Below are 8,047 nucleotides of genomic sequence, written 5' to 3'. Positions count from 1 at the left end.
TTTATGAAGTATCTTAAAAGTTAGAATACTTCTTTGACATTAAAGGATTATGGGCTATGAACTATCTCCATCATAAAGAAAGAATGAGTTGTACTTGTGGAGAGAAACGGCTTAGAAAGATCTTCACTTGCTCATACTGTAGAGAATCATTTGCCCCAACATCACCCCAGTTTCTCTAGACTTGCTTCATGGCATCCGTACTGTTGCAGAGTAAGAATGCCCTCAGAGCTCACTTCTGCTTGCCTTGATTCTCTTGCTCAGGGGATTTTCTGAGAATATGGTAAATACAAATAAGCTGCCATATGCATCTTTCTTTCCCTTAACGAACTTCCAAAAAGCCACAGGGAAACAGCTCTCTCTTGTCACTACTTCATTTAAGAGATTTGGAAAGGTCTCTGCATAGGGGATTTGGGGTTGTGCCAGCTCTTTGAAGATTTCTTATCCAGGTGACATTCATAATAATCTTCCCAGTATGTATAGAAGCCCTCACCAAACTTGCCTTGTTGATCTGTGAAGATTCAACTGAAAACACCAATTACATTATTTCCGCATGTTTGAAAGTAAGGATCATGCAATACACAGTCCCTAGTTTTGTTTTGTTTTCTTTTAAACAACTATAGACTATTTTATGTAACTATGTTAAAGTATATAAACATATTAAACCTTTTAAAAAATTGAGTTTCTTTTGTATGATGCTAATGACTAATGTAGTCATGTTGGAACCATTACCATTTCATAGTCAAAGAACAGACATAAGAAAAACAAACAAATGAATGACTGATTGCATCTTAATCAAACATCAGGAGAGAGAGGAGATAAAGTTTAACCAAAGGGAATAGTCATGAGAATATGAGAATTGAGTGTTCTGAATTTCAAGTGCCATCTGCTTACCCTGAGAGCAAAAGTCTAAGGCCTAAACATGTAAAATCACAATGTTAGTTAAAGGCCAACTGTAGGCTAACAGGACAAATATTGAATCATTTGAGGACTTAAAAAAGAAAAACATTCCATAGGCCCTGTTCAAGTGTACTAAAATACACTCTCTAGGATATCACTTAAGAACATGTATTTTTTAAAAGGTAACTGAATAGTTTATGTTCTATCCAGATTCAGAAACCAAATCAAGTGGATTCTGTGGTTTGTTGCTCAGCTCCTTCTTTCAACAGAGTCAACCATCCCACATCTACCCCCTCCTAGGATGCAGCCCCCATCCAATGACTCAGTGCTTTGAGGGAAGAATGACTTTGTATACGTGCATCAATTCTGGATTACTCTCAAGAAATAGCAGCTGTAGAGCTCCCCACCATGTTGGATGCTTCTCTCATTTATTCATAGGTGTTGCTACCGGAAATGCTCCCCAATACATTTCCTGTAAGTAACTCTTTGTATTAGAATCACTTTCCCAAGGAACTCATAATAGCTTTTCCTTAAGTATTCTTTGGTTACAGACCCTAAAATAGGCAGTGGCTAATGCTGGAGCAAGGTGAGAAAGTGTAGGCACAGAGTGGAGGAAGGGGGACGTTTAGAAATCTCATGGCACAATGAGAATGAGAGCAAGTTAGTAGGACATGAGAGAGGAGAGGGGTCAGCACTGCACATATGGTGTGAAGAATTCTTCCCAGGCAGAGGAGGTCAGTCTTTCATGGACTATTAGAGTTGGGAAAGGGTAAGAAGGAAATCCCACCTGGACCACAAGAATGAAAGTCAAAAAATTGATTCTAAAGCCCAAAGTGATGGGACTATCTATATAAGGAATGGTACAACAGCAGCTAAGAGTAGGGTATCACCCAATAAGGTATCGGTATGAGTTCTCAGGTCTAGAGTTGAAAGCAGGAACAAGACTGGTTATGTACAGTGAGAATTATCAGATAAGTAAATATGTTGAGGACATATGACCCAGATTTCTCACTATTGGGGGAGAGGCAAATAGGTTTCTGAATTAAAATTAGAGATGTTGATATGAATTCAAAGACATCAAAATATGTAGGTAAATATGGGTGTTAAAAAGAGCTGTAAGTTGCATCAGACATACACAACACATGCTACAGACACACATACACACATATATTGTACATGTATTTTCTAGTTCTGTCCAAGGAGAGAACCTGATAGGTTTATTGCTATTGTGGTGCAGTAGCTAACAGTCACATACTGGCTTCAAAATTCCATCTCTAAATATCCAGAATTACTTAGAGAAATGGTTAATTCCAGGACTGGGACAGATAAAAGTAGAAGATGAGGCCGCAACAGCATTTTGAAACAAAATAAGGAAGTGCTCAAAAGAACACAGAAACCAGCTTGAAGGGGTTCCACTAACTCAGGAAAAAATTATCATAAATGTGAAGAATCAGGATTAAAAAAAAACCTAAAATCAGTGAATACAATTTGAATTTCTGAGTGCATATTGATAAAAATTAATTAAATATTGGAAGTGTGGTTCAAAGTAGGATATTAATTTAGGCTCAAAATATCTCCCTAGAAACCCTTAATAATAACAAAAATGAAAAGAGTAAATTTATAGTAGAGAAGCTACTCAAGTATCAAGCTAGTGACCCAGCAATGATAAAATAAAAATAACAAAATAAAACATGCAATACTTCATTCTATAAGACTAGCCAGCATCCCTCTGATACCAAAACTAGATGAGGAGGAGGAGGAGGAGGGGGAAGAGGGGGAGGAAAGAAGGAAAGAAGAAAGAAAGGAAAAGGGATGGAAGAAAATTATAAGTCAATATCTTTAATGAACATAAACACAAAACCCTCAAAAAAATTACCAAACTGAATGCAACATCACATTAAAAACAATTATTCACCATGATCAAGAGAGATTCTGCTGGGTGTGGTGGCATATACCTGTTATCCCAGTGGCTCAGGAGGCTGAGACAGGAGAATCCAGAGTTCAAAGCAAACATCAGCAACAGTGAGACACTAAGCAACTCAGTGAGACCCTGCTTCTAAATAAAATATAAAATAGGACTTGGGATGTGGCTCAGTGGGTAGAGTGCTCCCAAGTTCAGTCCCTGGGACCCAAGGGTGTGGGGAAGAGGGATTCATCTCAGGAATGTGAGGACAGTTCAATAAATGCAAATCAGAAATCAGTAAATGTGCTATACCACATCAACAGAATGAAGCACAAAAACCATATGGTCATTTAAATAGATTAAAAGAAAAGGTATTTAATAAATTTCAACAACTCTTCATGATGAAAGTGCTGAACAAATTAGGTATAGAAGGAAGAACATCTCAACATGATAAAGGTGTGAGCCAATCACTAACATTATTCTGAACAGCTCTCTTAAGATGTGGATCAAGACAAGAATGTCCATTTCTATGACTTTTATTCAACATAGTGCTGAAAGTCCTAACAGAGCAATTGGGCTAGAGAGAGAACTAAAGGGCCTTCATATTGTTAAAGAAGTCAAATTGTCAATGGTTTTAGTGACATGATCTTAAATATAGAAAACCTGAAAAACTCCACCAAAAAAAAAGTGTTCAAACTAATAAATGAATTCAGCAAAGTTGCAAGATTAAAAATGAACATATAAAAATTAGTAGTATTGCTCTATGCCAAATGAAAAACATCTGAAATAGAAATCAGGAAAGCAATCCTATTTACATAGCTACAAAAAAAAATATAACTAGGCATAATTTCAACCAAAGAGGCAAAAGATCTCCACAATAAATTGATGAAAGTCATTGAAGAAGACACAAAAACTTAAAGACATCAATGTTGATAGATTAGGAGTTTTGTTAAAATGCCCATTCTACCCAAAGTGATTTACAGAGTCAATGCAATCCGCAACAAAATACCAATGATATTCTTCACAGAACTAGAAAAAAAGAAAAGAAAAACATTTCACACTTTGTATAGAACTACAAAAATCTCTAAATAGTCAAAGACATCTTGAGTGAAAAAAAGCAAAGCCGAAGGCATTACAGGACCTGGCTTCAAAAAGTCTGCAGAGCTATAATATGGAATGACATAAAAACTGACACATGCACAATGGGATGGAATACAGAGCCTAAAAGGAAACCTACGCATCCACAACCAACCAATTTTTTACAAAGATGCTAAGAACATGCATTAAAAAAAGTACAGCCTTTCACTAAAAGATGCTGGGAAAATTGGATAAATTTCCAATGAAACTAGACCCCAATCTCTTACCAGTTATAAAAATCAACTAAAAATGGATTAAAAACTTAAAGACATGAAACTACTAGAAAATGATATAGGGGAAAACTTCAGGATATTGAGCTAGGCACAGATTTTTTTGGACAAGACACCAAAGCATAGGAAATGAAAGCAAAAATAGACAAATGGGTTTACATCAAACTTAAAAAACTTCTGCAGAGCAAATTAAATAATTAAGTCAAGAAACAACTTACAGAGCTTTCAAGATGTCGGACTAGAGGGTGGCTGCATTTCATGTTGCTCCAGGACTCAGGATTCGAAAGGGGAGATAGTGAGAGACTTGGGACCAATTCAAAGCCGCTTGGTGAGTCTCTCCCGTTGGGGAGGCGTCCCAAATGGGGCGGTAGTCCCAGAACGCAGGGAACTTTGTAAAGTAGAGTTGCCCGGCGAGACGCCCCTCCCCCGCTGGAGCAGTGAACACGGACAACTGAGAACTTTGCAGAGGAAGCCGCTCAGCACAGCGCTTGGTTTCAGAGCAACCCGCTGGGCTTCAGCGGCTGCCCAGCAGAGGGGCCGCGTAGGCAGGCAATTAGATGCACAGCAGGGTCCCAGGACCTAGGTGGCTTCTCAGTGGAAGAGCTGCAGAGACAAGTTGAAGGGCGGAGCGAAGGTTCCAGGACTGCGGGCAGATTCTCTGAGGAGAGGCAGCCTAAGGAGACTCCTCTGTGAAGGGTGAGGCTCCCAGGCCCAGGAGGTAGGTCCGGAACCCTGGGAACATTGCAGAGGAAGACTGCCCAGCCAAGGCGGCAAGATACCCCTCCCCCCACTGGAGCAGTGAATACTGAAAACTGGGAGCTTTGTATTGGAGGCCGCTCAGCACAACGCTTGGTTTCGGAACAACCCGCCAGGGCTCTGGCGGCTGCCCAGAGGAAGAGCTGGGCGGCGAGCTGTTTGGACTCAGAGCAACCTCCTGAACAACAGGGTGGGGGGCTGCCCTGAGGAGGAGGAGGTGCACAGTGAGTTGCTTGGTCTCCAAGCGACCACACAGAACACCAGGTGGCTGCCTGGAAGAAGAGGCATGCAGCGGGTCGCTGGGGCTCAGAACATCTGTACGAGGCTCCAGGTGGCTGCTCACAGGAAGGGTCGCGTAGCCAGGCGATTAGGTGCAAAGCACGGTCCGGGGACCTAGGCGGCTTCTTGGTGGAAGAGCTGCACAGAGACAAGCTGAGGGGCAGAACGAAGGTTCCAGGACTGCAGGCAGCTTCTCTGAGGAGGGGCAGCCTAAGAAGACTCATCTGCGAAAGGCAAGGTTCCCAGGCCCAGGAGGTAGGTCCGGGCCCCTGGGAACGTTGCCTGGGAAGGCTGCCCTGCCCAGGCAGTAGTTATGGATTGAGGGGAACCTCGAGAGGGGAACTGACCAGTGAGACCTCCCCACCGGTGAGTCTTCCCTGCCAGGTGAGGTATTCCCACAAGGACGGTAAAACCAGAGACACAGGCACAAACAGGCCTTGCCTCAGCCCGCAGCCTAGTTCCCCTTTGGATGACCATTGGTCAACAAGTGGAGGCACCTCTGCCCGCTAGCAGGGAATATACCCCACCTGAAGGCCACCACCCCTAGAGAGACAGCTTCCTTGGGGAGCACTGCATTATCAACTTCCTCCAAGACTTCAGGCTACTGAAGGCTAAGAGGGGATATATTAGAAATCTTCAGGGACATTATAAGTCAAGAGAGGAAGTCTACAACATCTCAGCAGTCCACTGATACCTGAACAATATGAGAAAACAAGGGAAGAAAATGCCTCAAACAAATCTAGATGTTACATCAATAAAATCCAATGACAGCACGGCAGAAGAAATGTCAGAAAGGGAGTTCAGAATGTACATAATTAACATGATAAGGGAAGCAAATGATGAAATGAAAGAGCAAATGCAGGCATTGAATGATTGCAACAATGGTCAGTTAAAAGAGCAAATACAGGAAGCAAAAGATCATTTCAATAAAGAGTTAGAGATATTGAAAAAAAAACCAAACAGAAATCCTTGAAACGAAGGAAACAATAAACCAAACTAAGAACTCCATAGAAAACACAACCAATAGGATAGAACACCTGGAAGACAGAACCTCAGATATTGAAGACAAAATATTTAACCTTGAAAACAAAGTTGAACAAACAGAGAAGATGGTAAGAAATCATGAACAGAATCTCCAAGAACTATGGGATATCATGAATAGGCCAAATTTAAGAATTATTGGGATTGAGGAAGGCTTAGAGAAACAAACCAAAGGAATGAACAATCTATTCAATGAAATAATTTCAGAAAATTTCCCAAATCTGAAGAATGAAATGGAAAATCAAGCTCAAGAGGCTTATAGGACTCCAAATACACAAAATTACAATAGACCCACACCAAGACACATTATAATGAAAATACCTAACATACAAAATAAAGACAGAATTTTAAAGGCTGTGAGAGAAAAGAATCAAATTACACTCAGGGGGAAACCAAACGGATATCAGCAGATTTTTCAATCCAGACCTTAAAAGCTAGAAGGGTCTGGAACAACATTTTTCAAGCACTGAAAGAAAATGGATGCCAACCAAGAATCTTATACCCAGCAAAACTTACCTTCAGATTTGATGATGAAATAAAATCCTTCCATGATAAACAAAAGCTAAAAGAATTTACAAAAAGAAAGCCAACATTACAGAACATTCTCAGCAAAATATTCCATGAGGAAGAGATAAAAAACAAAGAAGCAAATCAGCAAAGGGAGGTATCACTGCCCTCCGCCGGCGGAGGCAATGATAACGCGTACGCTTCCTTTTCACACGAACAAAAAAGCCCAAAAAACAAAGACCAACGAACGACGAACAATGAACGACGACCAATGCCCAAGAAACAATGCTCTTTATTCGAGGAAGTGTCTGGGTTATATAGCAAGCATAAGCCAATCAGAGTCAGCCTGAGATCAGTCTCTAGGCAGTTATAAGAATCACCTCATATACAGCAGCCAATCAGAGTTACTGAGCATGTGGGGAGAGCATGATAACAATGTAATACAATAAGGGCAACAAGAAGGCACGCAGCGAGCATGAGTCAGCAGTGTTAGCTGTTTGTTGCAAACCAGGGGCCCCAGACTGAGGTCCTCGATGTTGCAAACTGGGCCACCCCGGCTCAGTGCCAGACTAGGGTGGGGTCCGCGGTACCCCGACAGGGAGGAATTATCCTAAAGGAACTCTCGAATAAAGAGGAACCAAGTCATGTCAAAAATAAATAAATCAATAAATAAAATGAGTCAGATGACCAGGAATACAAATCATATCTCAATAATAACCCTGAATATTAATGGCCTGAATTCATCAATCAAAAGACATAGACTGGCAGATTGGATCAAAAAGAAAGATCCAACAATATGTTGCCTACAAGAGACTCATCTTATAGAAAGAGATACCCATAGACTAAAGGTGAAAGGATGGGAAAAACATACCATGCACATGGACTCAGCAAAAAAGCTAGGGTATCCATCCTCATTTCAGATAATGTGGACTTCAAGCCAAAGTTATTCAGAAGGGATAAAGAAGGACATTTCATACTGCTTAAGGGAAGCATAAATCGGCAAGACATAACAATCATAAACATCTATGCTCCAAACAGTGGCTCATCCATGTATGTCAAACAAATCCTTCTCAATCTCAGAAACCAAATAACCATAATACAATAATACTAGGTGATTTTAACACACCTCTCTCACCACTGGACAGATCTTCCAAACAAAAATTGAACAAAGAAACCATAGAACTCAATAACACAATCAATAATTTAGACTTAACAGACATTTATAGAATATACCATCCAACGAAGAGTGAATACACTTTCTTCTCAGCAGCACATGGATCCTCTAAAATAGACCATA

This window comes from Sciurus carolinensis, chromosome 6 (assembly GCF_902686445.1).
Source record: "Sciurus carolinensis chromosome 6, mSciCar1.2, whole genome shotgun sequence".
NCBI classification, from domain to species: Eukaryota; Metazoa; Chordata; class Mammalia; order Rodentia; family Sciuridae; genus Sciurus; species Sciurus carolinensis.
Note: the sequence above shows the minus strand (reverse complement) of the source record.